The sequence below is a fragment of the Euprymna scolopes genome, chromosome 20, assembly GCF_053919585.1.
Source record: "Euprymna scolopes isolate OS-2025 chromosome 20, ASM5391958v1, whole genome shotgun sequence".
Taxonomy (NCBI): Eukaryota; Metazoa; Mollusca; class Cephalopoda; order Sepiida; family Sepiolidae; genus Euprymna; species Euprymna scolopes.
Window position 1 is genome coordinate 79,428,805 of NC_136501.1, and position 21,222 is coordinate 79,450,026.

At 30.8% G+C, this 21,222-nt stretch overlaps 1 protein-coding gene, 1 long non-coding RNA gene and 1 pseudogene across 2 annotated transcripts in view; 2 read left to right on the forward strand and 1 right to left on the reverse strand.

Moving 5' to 3' along the window:
• Positions 1 to 21,222, forward strand: part of LOC145241479 (spliceosome RNA helicase DDX39B) — a 428,954-nt gene that overhangs the window by 201,247 nt on the left and 206,485 nt on the right. The gene's annotated exons all lie outside the window — the stretch shown is intronic.
• Positions 1 to 21,222, reverse strand: part of LOC145241481 (uncharacterized) — a 273,326-nt gene that overhangs the window by 88,504 nt on the left and 163,600 nt on the right. The window lies entirely within an intron of this gene.
• On the forward strand, positions 15,007 to 15,140 carry LOC145241818 (U2 spliceosomal RNA; annotated as a pseudogene).

The window sequence follows — 21,222 nt, forward strand, 5'->3', positions numbered from 1 at the left end:
TTAATTTCTGACAAAATACTGTAATTTTCTTGGATACCCATTCGTAAAAAGTACCTTTTTTGTGAAAAAAAAAAGAACACTCCCCAGATCACCTTCACCACCTAAAACACAAAAAACAAAAATATCTTTATTCTTCAAATATTGTGCACATTGTTAATGTAAAAAACAGATCCGCACCACTTGGTGAAATCAAGAACAGTAATATTTTAGTAAAGAAAATATATAATTGATTTTCAGTAATTAGTTTGAATGAATATCAGAAAATGTAATTGTTTGATGCATAAGAAAGAACTGACTGTTTCTAATTTCGTTTCCTTTTAATTTCATTTTTGTCCAATCCAATCTGAAGGAGGCGGGTGGTATACCCTGCGTTGTACAGTTATTTTTAAGACTCTCTCCAACATGTATGTAACACAAAGGGTTTTTCCATGGCGCATTTCGCATTCTTTTCCTTCTGGGAAAAGTTTCGTAATCATGTCTGAATGATAAGTCAGAATTGTTAATGTTGGCTCAGTGTTTTATTCTTATAATCTGTTGAACAAAGAATCAATCAGACTGTCTGTGTGTGTCGGTGTATATGAGAAGTTTATTTTAGATCCCCAGGGGTTAGACCGTGTGTGGACCATGTATTTTTAAGAAGTTTCCTTTCTCGTTCCCTTCCCATCTTGGGGAAGGAAACTTTTTTTTTATGGTGGCTCAGAAGGTTTGCTGAGCACTCTTCCCACAAAGGTGGGATGGGTAAAGTTTTTTTTTATTTGGTTGACTGGAGGGCGGGCTGAGCACTCCCAAAAAGGTAGGAGCCGGGGAACTTCTCCTCCCAGAAAGGGGGCCCGGGAAGGCTTCCCTCTCCCCATATTTTTTTTTTTTTTTGTGTAAGGTTGATCTCTTTCCGAATGGAGTAAGCGGAACCGACAGGGGGGGGGGTCAATCAACCATACAAAAGGATATCTATCTCTTAGTTGAAAGAGGGAAGGTCTCCCTGTCCTTCCATACCCCTTCTGAGAGAAGTTTCCCCAGCTCTCAGCTTGGGGGGGGGGTGTAGGAGGGCTTAGCCCGCCCTCAAGGCAAATAGTCTGACTGTCTGCCTTATATAAAAAGGCGATTTTAGCTGGTCAGGCGGTATGACCTGCGTTGACTATTTTTCCTCCACCTGTTGACCTTCCCTCCCTGTAAGAGGGAGCCGTGCTACGCAGATTAGGGAAGGGCTGAAGGGGTTGATTTGTTTTTTTTTTACCCCTCGCTATAGGGAGGTGGCAGTCATCCAACCAAAGAAGGGGATCAAGCAGGGAGCATTCTCTCTCCTGCATTAGGGAGGGGGTTCTTTTCTTTTTAAGTGTGCCCGTTTTAATAATAAACACATTTTATTATTTTAAATATTAATATTTATTTTTAATAATAAACACATTTTATTTTAATATTAATATTTATTTTTAATAATAAACACATTTTATTATTTTAAATATAAATATTTATTTTTAATAATAAACACATTTCATTTTAAATATTAATATTTATTTATAATAATAAACACATTTTATTCTACTTTAAATATTAATATTTATTTTTAATAATAAAAACATTTTTATTTGAATATTAATATTTATTTTTAATAATAAACACATTTTTATTTTAATATTAATATTTATTTTTAATAATGAACACATTTTATTTTTTTAAATACTATTATTTATTTGTAATAATGAACACATTTTATTTTATTTTTAATATTAATATTTATTTTTAATAATAAACACCTTTTATTATTTTAAATGTTAATATTTATTTTTAATAATAAACACTTATTATTTTATTTTAAATATTAATATTTATTTTTAATAATAAACACATGTTATTTTATTTTAAATATTAATATTTATTGTTAATAATAAACACATTTTATTATTTTAAATATGAATATATATTTTTAATAATAAACACATTTTATTATTTTAAATATTAATATATATTTTAATAATAAACACATTTTATTATTTTAAATATTAATATATATTTTTAATAATCAACACATTTTATTATTTTAAATATTAATATTTATTTGTAATAATAAACATTTTATAATTTTAAATAGTAATATTTATATTCATTAATAAACACATTTTATTTTATATTAAATATTAATATTTATTTTTATTAATGAACACATATTATTATTTTAAATATTAATAATTATTTTTAATAATAAACACATGTATTTTATTTCAATATGCATAAACATTAACGTTGTAATGTAAAAAGAAAATGCTATTAAAAATTATAAAAAAAGGTAAAAAAAAAAAAAAATTCCGAAAACATGGAAACAAAATATTTTTACCCAAAAAGTACTAGCATATGAGTTAAATAAATAACTGTTGCCAGAAGTATTTGTAATAAAGTGTATTGTAAAATTCCAAAAATATTAGCATATGAAATAAATAAATAAATGTTATTAAGTTCTATAAATAAAAAGAAAGCAGTCAATATAACTCCTCGAAAAATGTAATTCAAGCCCTAATTTTTTTTCAATTAAAGGAGCAAGGACCAAGGTTCCATAAAAAAAAGAAAAAACAAATAACGTGGTTTAAAAAAAAGGTTTTAAACTTCATTAATTATTTACTATCGGGTTACTAAATTAAGTATTTACTTTTTAATAGACACTTAAAAATTGGGATGGTTCGTGAATTTAAAAAAAAAACGATTGTCTAAAATATTATATTCGATTTATTGGAAAGAACATAAAATTTCACATTGACCCTGAAAATATCGTAAAAATAGAATCAATAGAAAAATTTTGATAGATTTTAAAAATTAAAAAATTGAAAAATATTGAGTTTAAAAATTGAAAAATATTGAGTTCGGAAAATTCATTACTGTTTAAAAAAAAAAATATTTGGGTTTGTATTACTGTACACATAGATTCAAAAAAGTTGTCAAAAGACAAATATATAACAAATAAATGTTATCAAAGGCAAGATAAGTTACTTTTCTATCAAACTGGATATATTTTTTGTGTTTTTATTCAATGTAACATATTTATTCAGCTCGAAAAACATACAGTGTTTACCGATGTATTCGAAAAATCAAGATAGCGTCTCACACCCTCTTTAACACCGTAATTTTAATATGTTTAATATTAATATTTATTTAATAAACACATAGTTTTATTTTTAATATTTTTAATAATAATAATGTGAAAGCCTTTAAACTGTCGAATATGATTTTTAGTATACTGTAATTTTCGTGTACATAAGCGTCCTCACACTGATACCCACCCCTCCCCCTTCAAGTTTAACAGAGTTATAAAGTAAAGACAAAATGGCTAAAGTTTTGTCATATAAAAAGAAAATGCTAATAAAAAGTATATAATAAAGTTTTTAAAAAAATTTCGAAAACATGGAAACAAAATATTTTTACAAAAAAATAGTAGCATTGAGTTAAATAAATAACTGTTGCCAGAATTTATCGAATTTTTATTTTTTAATAGCATTTTCTTAAAACGAATAGAAAAATAATTTCACATGAAAAAAAAAAGAAAATGCTATTAAAAAGTATAAAAAAAATGTAAAAAAAAAAAAAATTCTGTAAACATGGAAAAAAAAAATATTTGTACCCAAAAAGTAGTAGCATATAAGTTAAATAAATAACTGTTGCCAGAAGTATTTGCAATAAAGTGTATTGTATAATCCGAATAATATTAGCATATGAAATAAATAAATTTCATTAAGTTCTATAAATAAAAAGAAAGCAGTCAATATCTAAAATATATAAATATAATAAAAATTACTGAGATAAAAATATAAAAATACATACGTAAAATCAAAAACAAACCGACTGGTTTTAAAGAGGGTGATAGAGAAAGTGAGAGAGAGAGAGAGAGAGAGAGAGAGAGAAGAGAGAAAGCGGTGTATAGTGAAGTTAGTTCCTTTTAGAATAATAAAATTTGTTTATTAATGAAAAATCGAATCAGCACAAAAATTAACTGTTCCCATAGTAACCAAAAGCGGTGTATAGTGAAGTTAGTTCCTTTTAGATTCGCCATTAGTGGACGTTGACGTCACGTCACGTGACATGACTAAGCGTTTTTAAACGAATAGAAAAATAGAAAGAGGGTGATAGAGAAAGTGAGAGAGAGAGAGAGTAGAGAAAGTGTGAGAGAGAGAGAGACGGTGTTGGTCTCTACTCCTCCCCCCTTCCAGCTTAAGAGGTATGAGGTCACGTGGTAATATAGAAAATGACTAATTACATAAATATTACGATATTTTTATTATCGTCTAATATTTTGAAAGCTGAATTTTTTTATTCCTGTACATGTTTTCCTGACATTTTTCGTTAAAACTCTTGTATAAATAATATTTTTAACCAGTTAATCACGATGGAAACATTGTCATAAAGTTTAATAATATATATAACGAAGGAAAAGAGAAATTGCAAAAGTATCGGAGAAAGAACTTGTTATTTACAATTGTTCGCCATTAGTGGACGTTGATGTCACGTCACGTGACATGACTAAGCGTTTTTTTTTTTACGTATGAATTACATTGGATCATTCAAGAATTACGTAATAAAAAGCATTACAATGACAGGTTTTTTTGGGCCCCCCTTGAAGATAACTGATACGTTTACCCCCTTCTACTGGTCCGTTTGACGTGAAATTTCGATATTTGTCATCCGGGATATGGGGCTTCGATATGATACCAAATTTATCAAGTCTGGTTCCGTCTTTCAAAAGTTTTAGCGTTACAAACAAACATACATACACACAGACGTTTGAGATTTATATATATAGACTAGCAGGGCTACCCGGCGTTGCTCGGGACCGTATAAACAATGAAAAAACAAAAGCAGATATTGAACATATGTTTGATTCTTAGGGGAGAGGAATCTTTCATCTCTATGTATTATTTGTTTTATCTACCCTAGGACTGATATTGTTCATGTTTTATCCCTAGCATAGGTAATTTACAGCATGTATATGAAATTGTTTTACCTTAGGGAGAAGAGAACAGGTAATATACAACATAATGTGTCTATATTACATCCCTGGCAACGCCTAGAAACCAGCTAGAACATGTATTTCAGTCAATCTTTATTATATCCTGGGCTATGCCGGGAAACCAGCTAATCTCTTTTTAGTGACTTGACCACCAAAATACCTCCCTAAGTGTGTCCTTTCTTTTGAACTTATTAGATATAGGTATCTAGAAATGTGTGTGAAATTTGTTGAATGCATTGTTCACTATGATTTTCTTATTGTTCTACACAATATCAACTGTAGCGAAATAACACAGTAAACTTAGTGTAGTGTTAGAATAAAGAGCAAAGGAAAAAATTAGAATCATATTTTGTAATTGCAAATCTAAATTTGCTAGCATGTACCAGTATTTGCCAGGTTGTGGAAATTTGGAACTTATAACATATGTAGTGGCCTTTTCCTAGATACCTATTGCTAAAAATTATACTTTCATTTTGTTAGAAAAATCTCTCTTCAGATGCCCTGCATCATTCAAAATAAAAACAAATATTTTTATAATTGTTTCAGTATATTGCTACACAATGTGAAAGTTTTTAACGTTTGTAAAAAAAATCATGAATGTGCTTATATTGCAAAAAAGAAAATATCAGTGCACAGTATTGAAAGTGTTTGAGATTCAAAAGTCTGTAACATTTCTACTAACTTCATAAGATGTCATGTGAGAAACTGAATTGAATATCAAGACATTATCTGAAGCGTTTTTATTTTGGTGTAACATATGTGTTTACAGTGAACCTTAACTTTTAATAAACAAATTGGTATGCAATGACATAGGCTAAGAATCTTTAAAATATATATAAATTGGAAAAATGTGTGAACAAATGTAAAAAAAATGATCCGCTCCACTTGATGACATCAAGCACAGTAATATTTTAGTGAAGAAAATATGAAATTGATGTTCAGTGATTAGTTTGGATGAATGAGAAAATGTAATTGTTTGATGCATAAAAATAACTCAGTTGCTGTATTTGATATTAAGCAGCAAAATATAGTGATTTGAATATTTGGGAAAACATCAAACCAGATTATGTAAAAAGAAAAAAAAAAGATGAAATTAGAAAATATATATTTTATGTTTATGAGTTCTGCCAATCAAAATTTTGTGGCAGAAATTGGGTGATTACCATGCAATTTTATTTTGGTAAAATTCTTAAATTATTAGAATGTTTATTATAATTTCTAATTAGTGACTTGTTATAATCAAAATCCGCCCTAAAGAGTGTCCTTTCTTTTATTAGGTATCAGAGTAGGTATCAAGATTTCTACTTCTATACAAATGTGATATTTCAGATCTGTACATAAAAAATTTGTTGAATATATAGGTTGAGAATTGTTCTGTGTCGCTCTCTCTCACACACACACGCATTCTCACTTTTATAGATATAATAGATAGATTACTCTAGATATATTTCCATATGTCTGAATACCCTATATACAAATTTTCAAATCTGTAGATAAAAAAATTTGTTGAGTATATAGGTTGAAAATTGTTCTCTCTCTCTCTCTCACACACACATTCTCAATTTTAGAGATATAATAGATAGATTATGCTAGGTATATTTCCATATGTCTGAATACCCTATATACAAATTTTCTAATCTGTAGATCAAATATTTGTTGAATATATAGGTTGAAAATTGTTCTTACTCTCTCTCTCTCTCTCTCTGGCTACCTCACACACACATTCTAACTTTTATAGATATAATAGATAGATTATGCTAGATATATTTCCATATGTGTGAATACCCTATATACAAATTTTCTAATTTGTAGATAAAAAATTTGTAGAGTGCATAGGTTGAGAATTGTTCTCTCTATCTCTCACACACACATTCTAACTTTTAAAGATATAATAGATTATGCTAGATATATTTCGATATTTCTGAATACCCTATATATAAAAATTTGTTGAATGTATAGGTTGAGAACTGTTCTCTCTCTCTCTCTCTCTCTCTCTCTCTCTCGCTCACACACACACACATTCTCACTTTTATAGATATAATAGAAAGATTATCCTAGATATATTTCTATTTGTATGAATACTCTATATACAAATTTTAAAATCTGTAGATAAAGAATTTGTTGAGTATATGGGTTGAGAATTGTTCTCTCTCTCTCTCTCTCTCTCTCACACACACACACACACACATTCTCACTTTTATAGATATAATAGATTATGCTAGATATATTTCCATATGTCTGAATACCCTATATACAAATTTTCAAATCTGTAGATAAAAAATTTGTTGAGTATATAGGTTGAGAATTGTTCTCTCTCTCTATCACACACATTCTCACTTTTATAGATATAATAGACAGATTATGCCAGATATATTGAAATATGTCTGAATGCCCAATATACAAATTTTGAAATCTGTAGATAAAAAATTTGTTGTATACATAGGTTGACAATTGTCCTCTCTCTCACACACACACACATTCTCACTTTTATACATATAATAGATAGATTATGCTAGATATATTTCTATATGTCTGAACATCCTATATACAAATGTTCAAATCTGTGGATAAAAAATTTGTTGAATGTATAGGTTGAGAATTTTTATCTCTCTCTTTTTCTCTCTCTCTCTCTCTCGCTATCTCACACACACGCATTCTCACTTTTATAGATAAAATAGATAGATTATGCTAGATATATTTCCATATGTCTGAATACCCTATATACAAAGTTTCAAATCTGTAGATAAAAAATTTGTTGAATATATAGGTTTAGAATTGTTCTCTCTCTCTCTCTCACACACACATTCTAACTTTTGTAGTTATAATAGATAGATTATGCTAGATATATTTCCATATGTCTGAATACCCTATATACAAATTTTCTAAACTGTAGGTAAAAAATTTGTTGAGTATGTAGGTTAAGAATTGTTCTCTCTCTCTCTCACACACACACACACACACACACAAGTTCTCACTTTTATAGATATAATAGATAGATTATGCTAGATATATTTCTATATGTCTGCCTACCCTATATACAAATTTCCAAATCTGTGCCCAAAAATGTGTGGAATATATAGGTTGAGAATTGTTCTCTCTCTCTCTCTCTCTCACACATATTCTCACTTTTATAGGTTATATAGGTTGAGAATTTTTTGCTCTTTCCATCACTCACATTCACACTTTTATAGATATAATACATAGATTATGCCAGATATATTTACATATGTCTGAATACCCAATATACACATTTTCAAATCTGTAGATAAAAAATTAGTTGAATATATAGGTTGAGAATTGTTCTCTCTCTCTCTCTTTCTCTCTCTCTCACACACACATTCTCACTTTTATAGATATAATAGATAGATTATGCTAGATATATTTCCATACGTCTGAATACCCTATATCCAAATTTTCTAATATGTAGATAAAAAATTTGTTGAATATATAGGGTGAGAATTTTCCTTCCTCTCTTTCTCTCTCTCTCTTTCTCACACACACACAAGCTGAAAATTGTTCTCTCTCTCTCTCTGACTCTCTCTCTCTCTCTCACACACACACACATGGTCATTTTATAGATATAATAGATAGGTTATGCTAGATATATTTCTATATGTCTGAATACCCTATATACAAATTTTTAAATCTGTAGATAAAAAATTTGTTGAGTATATAGGTTGAGAATTGTTCTTTCTCTCTCTCTCACACACACATTCTCACTTTTATAGATATAATAGATTATGCTAGATATATTTCCAAATGTCTGAATACCCTATATACAAATTTTCAAATCTGTAAAGATAGAATTTGTTGAATATATAGGTTGAGAATTGTTCTCTCTCTCTCTCTTTCACACACATTCTCACTTTTATAGATATAATAGATAGATTATGCTAGATATATTTCCTTATGTCTGAATACCCTATATACAAATTATCAAATCTGTAGATACAAAATTTGTTGAGTATATAGGTTGAGAATTGTTCTCTCTCTCTCTCTCTCTCACTCACTCACTCACTCACTCACTCACACACACACACACACATTCTACCTTTTATAGATATAATAGATTATGCTAGATATATTTCCATATGTCTGAATACCCTGTATACAAATTTTCAGATCTGTACATAAAAATTAGTTGAATATATAGGTTGAGAATTGTTCTCTCTCTCTCTCTTCTCTCTCTCTCTTTCACACACAATCTCACTTTTCTAGATATAATAGATAGATTATGCTAGATATATTTCCATATGTCTGAATACCCTATATACAAATTTTCTAATCGGTAGATAAAAAATTTGTTGAATATATAGGGTGAGAATTGTACTTACTCTCTCTCTCTCTCTCTCTCTCTCTCACGCACACATTCTCACTTTTATGGATATAATAGATAGATTATGCTGGATATATTTCCATATGTCTGAATACCCTATATACAAATGGTCAAATCTGTAGATAACAAATTTATTGAATAGATAGGTTGAGAATTGTTCTCTCTCTCTCTCTCGCAACCTTACACACACAACCACACGCAAACATTCTGACTTTTATAGATATAATAGATCGATTATGCTAGATATATTTCCATATGTCTGAATACCCAATATACAAATTTTCAAATCTGTAGGTAAAAAATTTGTTGAATATATAGGTTGAGAATTGTTCTCTCTCTCTCACACACTCACATTCTCACTTTTATAGATATAATGTATAGATTATGCTAGATATATTTCTATATGTCTGAATACCCTATATACAAAGTTTAAAATCCGTAGATAAAAATACGTTGAGTATATAGGTTGAGAATTGTTCTCTCTCTCTCTTACGCACACACACACGCACACACACACATTTTCACTTTTATAGATATAATAGATAGATTATGCTAGATATATTTCCATATGTCTGAATACCCTATATACAAATTTTCAAATCTGTAGATAAAAAATGTATTGAATATATAGGTTGAGAATTGTTGTCTCTCTCTCTCTCTCTCTCTCTCTCTCTCTCTGGCTACCTCACACACACACACATTTTCACTTTTATAGATATAATAGATAGATTATGCTAGATATATTTCCATATGTCTGAATACCCTATATACAAACTTTCAAATCTGTAGATAAAAAATTTGTTGAGTATATAGGTTGAGAATTGTTCTCTCTCTCTCACACGAAACTGTGCGCTCGGCTTCTTCCCCCCCTTCCCACCCCAAATGCTTGGGAAACTGTGCACTGTTTTTGTTGGTTTTCAAGCTGCCTCTTCCCCCCCCCCCACACACACACAGTTTAACAGTAGTAGGAGGTCAAGAGAAAGAGGGTGAGAGAGAGAGAAGAGTAAGTTGGTGAGAGAGAGAGAAAAGAGAAAGAGGGTGTTGGTTTTATATTTTTATTATCGTCTAATATTTTGAAATTAAGCAGCAAAATATAGTGATTTGAATATTTGGGAAAACATCAAACCAGATTATGTAAAAAGAAAAAAAAAAGATGAAATTAGAAAATATATATTTTATGTTTATGAGTTCTGCCAATCAAAATTTTGTGGCAGAAATTGGGTGATTACCATGCAATTTTATTTTGGTAAAATTCTTAAATTATTAGAATGTTTATTATAATTTCTAATTAGTGACTTGTTATAATCAAAATCCGCCCTAAAGAGTGTCCTTTCTTTTATTAGGTATCAGAGTAGGTATCAAGATTTCTACTTCTATACAAATGTGATATTTCAGATCTGTACATAAAAAATTTGTTGAATATATAGGTTGAGAATTGTTCTGTGTCGCTCTCTCTCACACACACACGCATTCTCACTTTTATAGATATAATAGATAGATTACTCTAGATATATTTCCATATGTCTGAATACCCTATATACAAATTTTCAAATCTGTAGATAAAAAAATTTGTTGAGTATATAGGTTGAAAATTGTTCTCTCTCTCTCTCTCACACACACATTCTCAATTTTAGAGATATAATAGATAGATTATGCTAGGTATATTTCCATATGTCTGAATACCCTATATACAAATTTTCTAATCTGTAGATCAAATATTTGTTGAATATATAGGTTGAAAATTGTTCTTACTCTCTCTCTCTCTCTCTCTCTGGCTACCTCACACACACATTCTAACTTTTATAGATATAATAGATAGATTATGCTAGATATATTTCCATATGTGTGAATACCCTATATACAAATTTTCTAATTTGTAGATAGAAAATTTGTAGAGTGCATAGGTTGAGAATTGTTCTCTCTATCTCTCACACACACATTCTAACTTTTAAAGATATAATAGATTATGCTAGATATATTTCGATATTTCTGAATACCCTATATATAAAAATTTGTTGAATGTATAGGTTGAGAACTGTTCTCTCTCTCTCTCTCTCTCTCTCTCTCTCTCGCTCACACACACACACATTCTCACTTTTATAGATATAATAGAAAGATTATCCTAGATATATTTCTATTTGTATGAATACTCTATATACAAATTTTAAAATCTGTAGATAAAGAATTTGTTGAGTATATGGGTTGAGAATTGTTCTCTCTCTCTCTCTCTCTCTCTCACACACACACACACACATTCTCACTTTTATAGATATAATAGATTATGCTAGATATATTTCCATATGTCTGAATACCCTATATACAAATTTTCAAATCTGTAGATAAAAAATTTGTTGAGTATATAGGTTGAGAATTGTTCTCTCTCTCTATCACACACATTCTCACTTTTATAGATATAATAGACAGATTATGCCAGATATATTGAAATATGTCTGAATGCCCAATATACAAATTTTGAAATCTGTAGATAAAAAATTTGTTGTATACATAGGTTGACAATTGTCCTCTCTCTCACACACACACACATTCTCACTTTTATACATATAATAGATAGATTATGCTAGATATATTTCTATATGTCTGAACACCCTATATACAAATGTTCAAATCTGTGGATAAAAAATTTGTTGAATGTATAGGTTGAGAATTTTTATCTCTCTCTTTTTCTCTCTCTCTCTCTCTCGCTATCTCACACACACGCATTCTCACTTTTATAGATAAAATAGATAGATTATGCTAGATATATTTCCATATGTCTGAATACCCTATATACAAAGTTTCAAATCTGTAGATAAAAAATTTGTTGAATATATAGGTTTAGAATTGTTCTCTCTCTCTCTCTCACACACACATTCTAACTTTTGTAGTTATAATAGATAGATTATGCTAGATATATTTCCATATGTCTGAATACCCTATATACAAATTTTCTAAACTGTAGGTAAAAAATTTGTTGAGTATGTAGGTTAAGAATTGTTCTCTCTCTCTCTCACACACACACACACACACACACAAGTTCTCACTTTTATAGATATAATAGATAGATTATGCTAGATATATTTCTATATGTCTGCCTACCCTATATACAAATTTCCAAATCTGTGCCCAAAAATGTGTGGAATATATAGGTTGAGAATTGTTCTCTCTCTCTCTCTCTCTCTCACACATATTCTCACTTTTATAGGTTATATAGGTTGAGAATTTTTTGCTCTTTCCATCACTCACATTCACACTTTTATAGATATAATACATAGATTATGCCAGATATATTTACATATGTCTGAATACCCAATATACACATTTTCAAATCTGTAGATAAAAAATTAGTTGAATATATAGGTTGAGAATTGTTCTCTCTCTCTCTCTTTCTCTCTCTCTCACACACACATTCTCACTTTTATAGATATAATAGATAGATTATGCTAGATATATTTCCATACGTCTGAATACCCTATATCCAAATTTTCTAATATGTAGATAAAAAATTTGTTGAATATATAGGGTGAGAATTTTCCTTCCTCTCTTTCTCTCTCTCTCTTTCTCACACACACACAAGCTGAAAATTGTTCTCTCTCTCTCTCTGACTCTCTCTCTCTCTCTCACACACACACACATGGTCATTTTATAGATATAATAGATAGGTTATGCTAGATATATTTCTATATGTCTGAATACCCTATATACAAATTTTTAAATCTGTAGATAAAAAATTTGTTGAGTATATAGGTTGAGAATTGTTCTTTCTCTCTCTCTCACACACACATTCTCACTTTTATAGATATAATAGATTATGCTAGATATATTTCCAAATGTCTGAATACCCTATATACAAATTTTCAAATCTGTAAAGATAGAATTTGTTGAATATATAGGTTGAGAATTGTTCTCTCTCTCTCTCTTTCACACACATTCTCACTTTTATAGATATAATAGATAGATTATGCTAGATATATTTCCTTATGTCTGAATACCCTATATACAAATTATCAAATCTGTAGATACAAAATTTGTTGAGTATATAGGTTGAGAATTGTTCTCTCTCTCTCTCTCTCTCTCTCACTCACTCACTCACTCACTCACTCACACACACACACACACATTCTACCTTTTATAGATATAATAGATTATGCTAGATATATTTCCATATGTCTGAATACCCTGTATACAAATTTTCAGATCTGTACATAAAAATTAGTTGAATATATAGGTTGAGAATTGTTCTCTCTCTCTCTCTTCTCTCTCTCTCTTTCACACACAATCTCACTTTTCTAGATATAATAGATAGATTATGCTAGATATATTTCCATATGTCTGAATACCCTATATACAAATTTTCTAATCGGTAGATAAAAAATTTGTTGAATATATAGGGTGAGAATTGTACTTACTCTCTCTCTCTCTCTCTCTCTCTCTCTCACGCACACATTCTCACTTTTATGGATATAATAGATAGATTATGCTGGATATATTTCCATATGTCTGAATACCCTATATACAAATGGTCAAATCTGTAGATAACAAATTTATTGAATAGATAGGTTGAGAATTGTTCTCTCTCTCTCTCTCGCAACCTTACACACACAACCACACGCAAACATTCTGACTTTTATAGATATAATAGATCGATTATGCTAGATATATTTCCATATGTCTGAATACCCAATATACAAATTTTCAAATCTGTAGGTAAAAAATTTGTTGAATATATAGGTTGAGAATTGTTCTCTCTCTCTCACACACTCACATTCTCACTTTTATAGATATAATGTATAGATTATGCTAGATATATTTCTATATGTCTGAATACCCTATATACAAAGTTTAAAATCCGTAGATAAAAATACGTTGAGTATATAGGTTGAGAATTGTTCTCTCTCTCTCTTACGCACACACACACACACACACACACATTTTCACTTTTATAGATATAATAGATAGATTATGCTAGATATATTTCCATATGTCTGAATACCCTATATACAAATTTTCAAATCTGTAGATAAAAAATGTATTGAATATATAGGTTGAGAATTGTTGTCTCTCTCTCTCTCTCTCTCTCTCTCTCTCTCTCTGGCTACCTCACACACACACACATTTTCACTTTTATAGATATAATAGATAGATTATGCTAGATATATTTCCATATGTCTGAATACCCTATATACAAACTTTCAAATCTGTAGATAAAAAATTTGTTGAGTATATAGGTTGAGAATTGTTCTCTCTCTCTCACACGAAACTGTGCGCTCGGCTTCTTCCCCCCCTTCCCACCCCAAATGCTTGGGAAACTGTGCACTGTTTTTGTTGGTTTTCAAGCTTCCTCTTCCCCCCCCCACACACACACAGTTTAACAGTAGTAGGAGGTCAAGAGAAAGAGGGTGAGAGAGAGAGAAGAGTAAGTTGGTGAGAGAGAGAGAAAAGAGAAAGAGGGTGTTGGTTTTATATTTTTATTATCGTCTAATATTTTGAAAGCTGAATTTCTAATAAAATGTGCATCTATAGGAGATAATGCCTGGGAATGTGTTCCCCCCCCCCCCACAGTTTAACAGTGGTGTGACGTCAAGAGAAAGAGGGTGAGAGAGAGGGAAGAGTAAGTGGGTGAGAGAGAGAAAAAAAAGAAAGACGGTGTTGGTTTTGTGAAAAAAGTTGTTATTTACAATTGTTCGCATTCTTGGCCTTTTGGTCAAGATCAAAGTGTAGTATCTGTTCTTCAGATGCTGCACTTCTATTTCTTGTTCTCTTTCGGTGGAGGAGAAATCCTCCACGACTGAGACAATTTTTATTTTTGTACCTTTTCTCCACGTTAAAAAACGACCCTGGTGTCTAACTCTGTCCCGTGGGGAGGCATAGTAAATAGGTACAATTGTTCGCCATTAGTGGATGTTGACGTCACGTCACGTGACATGACTAAGCGTTTTTTTTTTTTAGTATGAATAACATTTTTTGTTTTAATTATAAAGTCTACACTTAATTTTATAGAAAATGATGTATATATAATAGAAAAAAAAAATTACTGGTTTTGTTGGATTCAAGTGGATCCCCCCCCCTCCAGTTTAAGAGATAGCAGGTCACGTGGTAATATACAAAATGGCTAGCGTAAATATAAAGATCGGTTTTTTTATCGACGAATATTTTGAAAGCTGAATTTTTTTTTATTCCTGTACATTTTTTCCTGATATTTTTCGTTAAAACTCTTGTATAAATACTATTTTTAACCAGTTAAATACGTTGGAGACATTGTCATGGAGTTTAATAATCTCTAGAACAAAGCAGAAGAGAAATTACAAAAGTATCGGTAAAACAAAGTGTTTGTTTACATTTGTTCGCCATTACTGGATGTTGACGTCACGTCACGTGACATGACTAAGCGTTTTTGGATTATGTAATATTAACATTAAAATGACAGGTTTTTTGGGGGGCCCCCCTAGGAGAGAAATGATCAGTTCACCCCCTTTTAATGGTCCGTTTGGTGTGGAATTTCGATATTTGTCATGCGGGTGATCAAGGTTCAATATGATACATAATTTGTCAACTTTGGTTGTGTCTGTCAAAAGTTTGAGCTGACGTCACGTCACGTGACACGTATTGAATAACGTTAAAATGACAGGTTTTTTGGGGGGCCCCCCTAGGAGAAAAACGATCAGTTGACCCCTTTCTACTGGTCCGTTTGACGTGAAATTTCGATATTTGTCATCCGGGTGATCAAGGTGCAATATGATACCAAATTTGTCAACTCTGGTTCCGTCTTTCAAAAGTTTTAGCGTTACAAACAAACATACATACATACATACATACATACACACCGATTTTTGCCTTTTATATATATAGACTAGCAGGGCTACCCGGCGTTGCTCGGGACCGTATAAACAATGAAAAAACAAAAGCAGATATTGAACATATGTTTTATTCTTAGGGGAGAGGAATCTTTCATCTCTATGTATTATTTGTTTTATCTACCCCCGGACTGGTATTGTTCATGTTTTATCCCTAGCATAGGTAATTTACAGCATGTATATGAAATTGTTTTACCTTAGGGAGAAGAGAACAGGTAATATACAACATAATGTGTCTATATTACATCCCTGGCAACGCCTAGAAACCAGCTAGAACATGTATTTCAGTCAATGTTTATTACATCCTGGGCTCTGCCGGGAAACCAGCTAATCTCTATTTAGTGACTTGACCACCAAAATACCTCCCTAAGTGTGTCCTTTCTTTTGAACTTATTAGATATAGGTATCTAGAAATGTGTGTGAAATTTTGTTGAATGCATTGTTCACTATGATTTTCTTATTGTTCTACACAATATCAACTGCAGCGAAATAAAACAGTAAACTTAGTGTAGTGTTAGAATAAAGAGCAAAGGAAAAAATTAGAATCATATTCTGTAATTGCAAATCTAAATTTGCTAGCGTGTACCAGTATTTGCCAGGTTGTGGAAATTTGGAATTTATAACGTATGTAGTGGCCTTTTCCTAGATACCTATTGCTAAAAATTATACTTTCATTTTGTTAGAAAAATCTCTCTTCGGATGCCCTGCATCATCCAAAATAAAAACAAATATTTTTATAATTGTTTCAGTACATTGCTACACATTGTGAAATTTGTTGACGTTTGTAAAAAAAAATCATGAATGTGCTTATATTCCAAAAAAGAAAATATCAGTGCACAGTATTGAAAGTGTTCGAGATTCAAAAGTCTGTAACATTTCTACTAACTTCATAAGATGTCATGTGAGAAACTGAATTGAATATCAAGACATTATCTGAAGCGTTTTTATTTTGGTATAACGTATGTGTTTACAGTGAACCGTAACTTTTAATAAACAGCTTGGTATGCAATGACATAGGCTAAGAATCTTAGACAAAATATATATAAATTGGAAAAATGTGTGAACAAATGAAAAAAAAAAATGATCCGCTCCACTTGATGACATCAAGCACAGTAATATTTTAGTGAAGAAAATATGAAATTGATGTTCAGTGATTAGTTTGGATGAATGAGAAAATGTAATTGTTTGATGCATAAAAAATAACTCATTTGCTGTATTTGATATTAAGCAGCAAAATATAGTGATTTGAATATTAAGGAAAACATCAAATCAGATTATGTAAAAAAAAAAGATGAAATTAGAAAATATATATTTTCTGTTTATGAGTTTTGCCAATCAAAATTTTGTGGCAGAAATTGGGTGATTACCATGCAATTTTATTTTGATAAAATTCTTAAATTATTTCAATGTTTATTATAATTTCTTAGTAGTGACTTGTTATCATCAAAATCCGCCCCAAAGAGTGTCCTTTCTTTTATTAGGTATCAGAATAGGTATCCAGATTTCTACTTCTATACAAATGTGATATTTCGGATCTGTAGATAAACAATTTGTTGCATATATAAGCTGAGAATTGTTCTCTCTCATTCTCTCTCTCACACACCCACACATTCTCACTTTTATAGATATAATAGATAAATTATGCTAGATATATTTCCATATGTCTGAATAATCTATATACAAATTTTCAAATCTGTAGATAAAAAATTTGTTGAGTATATAGGTTGAGAATTGTTCTCTCTCTCTCTCTCCTCTCACACATGCTCACTTTTATAGATATAATAGATTATGCTAGATATATTTCCATATGTCTGAATACACTATATAAAAATTTTCTAATCTGTAGATAAAAATTTGTTGAATATAAAGGGTGAGAATTGTTCTTACTCTCTCTCTCTCTCACACACAGACATATTCTCACTTTTATAGACATAATAGATAGATTATGCTAGATATATTTCCATATGTCTGAATACCTTATATACCAATTTTCAAATCTGTAGATAAAAAATTTGTTGAATATATAGGTTGAGAATTGTTCTCTCGCTCTGTCTCTCTCTCTCTTGCTACCTCACACACACACACACGCAAACATTCTCACTTTTATAGATATAATAGATAGATTATGCTAGATATATTTCCATATGTCTGAATACCCTATATACAAATTATCTAATCTGTAGATAAAAAATTTGTTGAGTATATAGGTTGAGAATTGCTCTCTCTCTCACAGACACACACATTTTCACTTTTGTAGATATAATAGATAGATTATGCTAGATATATTTCCATATGTATGAATACCCTTTATAACAAATTTAAAATCTGTAGATAAAAAATTTGTTGAATATATAGGTTAAGAATTGTTCTCTCTCTCTCTCTCTCTACCTCACACACACCCACACACACAAACATTCTGACTTTTATAGATATAATAGATAGATTATGCTAGATATATTCCATATGTCTGGATACCCTATATACAAATTTTCTAATCTGTAGATAAAAAATTTGTTGAATATTTTCAACTCTTATCCTCGAGTGGCGTCTGGGCCTTGATAAGTAGTAATGCGTATTTAGCAAAATATAAATATATATATATATAACAAATTTACTGAATTTCCATTACTAACGATTACTGTATTGTCCAATTGACTACTGCGCTTTTCAACCCTTATCCTCGAGTGGCCTCTGGGCCTTGAGAAGTAGTAATTACTAACGATTACTATATTGATCAATTGACTACTGCACTTTTTAACCCTTATCCTCGGGTGGCCTCTGGGCCTTATTGTCCAATTGACTACTGTGGACTTTTTAACTCTTATGCTCGAGTGGCCTCTGGGCCTTGATAAGTGGAAATGACTAAGTAACAAAAAATAGGTATATAACAAATTTACTGAATTTCCATTACTAACGATTACTATATTGTCCAATTGACTACTGTGCACTTTTCAATCCTTATCCTCGAGTGGCCTCTGGGCCTTGATAAATGGTAATGCGTATGTAACAAAATATACATATATATAACAAATTTACTGAATTTCCATTACTAACGATTACTATATTGTCCAATTGACTACTGCACTTTTAAACGCTTATCCTCGAGTGGCCTCTGGGCCTTGATAAGTGGTAATACCATCGAGTGGCCTCTGGGCCTTAATAAGTGGTTGTGCCTAAGTAACAAAAAATAGGTATATTACAAATATCCCGCATTTCCATTACAACCGACTACTACGGTGCACTTTTCAATCCTTATCCTCGAGTGGCCTGTGGGCTTTGATAAGTGGTAATGCGTATTTAACTAAATATTAATATATATATAACAAATTTACTGAATTTCCATTACTAACAATTACTATATTTTGTCCAATTGACTACTGCACTTTTCAACACTTATCCTCTAGTGGCCTCTACGCCTTGATAAGTGGTAATGCCTATATAAACAAAATATAAATATATATATAACAAATTTCCCGACTTTCCATTACTAAGTATTACTATGTTGTCCAATTAACTACTGCCATTTTCAACCCTTATCCTCGGGTGGCCTCTGGGCCTTATTGTCCAATTGACTACTGTGCACATTTAACTCTTATCCTCGAGATGTATCTGGGCCTTGATAAGTGGAAATGCCTAAGTAACAAAAAAATAGATATATAACAAATTTCCCGAATTTGACTACTGTGCACTTTTCAACTCTTATCCTCGAGTGGCCTCTGGGCCTTGATAAGTGGTCATATATATTTTTTACAAAATAACAAAATAGGTTGGAGTCGCTGAATAACTCATCCTCCCGTTAAAGCGGTTCCATCCTCTTTCCCCAATTTGACTACTGTGCACTTTTCAACTCTCGTCCTCGAGTGGACTATGGGCCTTGATAAGTGGTAATACATATTTTATGAAAAATATATCTATATATATATATATATATATATATATATATATATAACAAAATAGGTTGGAGTTGCTGAATAACTCATCCTCCTGTTAAAGCGGTTCCATCCTCTTTCCCAAATTTGACTACTGTGGACTTTTTAACTCTCATCCTCGAGTGGCCTATGGGCCTTGATAAGTGGTAATACATATTTTTTTAAAAATATATATATATATATATACCAAAACAGGTGTGAGTCGCTGAATAATTCATCCTCCTATTAAAGCGATTAAATCCTCTTTCCCAAATTTGACTACTGTGCACTTTTAAACTCTCATCCTCGTGTGGCCTCTGGGCCTTGATAAGTGGTAATATATAGTTTGTACAAAAAAAAAATATATATATATATATATATATATATATAACAAAATAGGTTGGAGTGGCTGAATAACTCATCCTCCCGTTAAAGAGGTTCCATCCTCTTTCCCGAATTTGACTACTGTCCACTTTTCCACTCTCATCCTCGAGTAGCCTATGGGCCTTGATAAGTGGTAATATATATTTTTTAGTAAATATAGATATAAATATATATATAACAAAATAGGTTGGAGTCGCTGAATAACTCATCCTCCCGTTAAAACTGTTCCATCCTCTTTCCCGAATTTGATTACTGTGCACTTTTCAACTCTTATCCTCGAGTGGCCTCTGGGCCTTGATAAGTGGTAATATATTTTTGTTATAAATATAGATATATATATATATATATAAAAAATAGGTTGGAGTCGCTGAATAACTCATCCTCCCGTTAAAGCGGTTCCATCCTCTTTCCCGAATTTTACTACTATGCACTTTTCAACTCTCATCCTCGAGTGGCCTATTGTCCTTGATAAGTGGTAATATATATTTTTTAATAAATATAGATATAAATATATATATAAAAAAATAGGTTGGAGTCGCTGAATAACTCATCCTCCCGTGAAAGCGGTTCCATCCTCTTTCCCGAATTTGACTACTGTGCACTTTTCAACTCTAATCCTCGAGTGTCCTATGGGCCTTGATAAGTAGTAATATATATTTTTTACAAAATATATACATACATATATATAACAAAATAGGTTGGAGTCACTGAATAATTCATCCTCCTCTTAAAGCGGTTCCATCATCTTTGCCG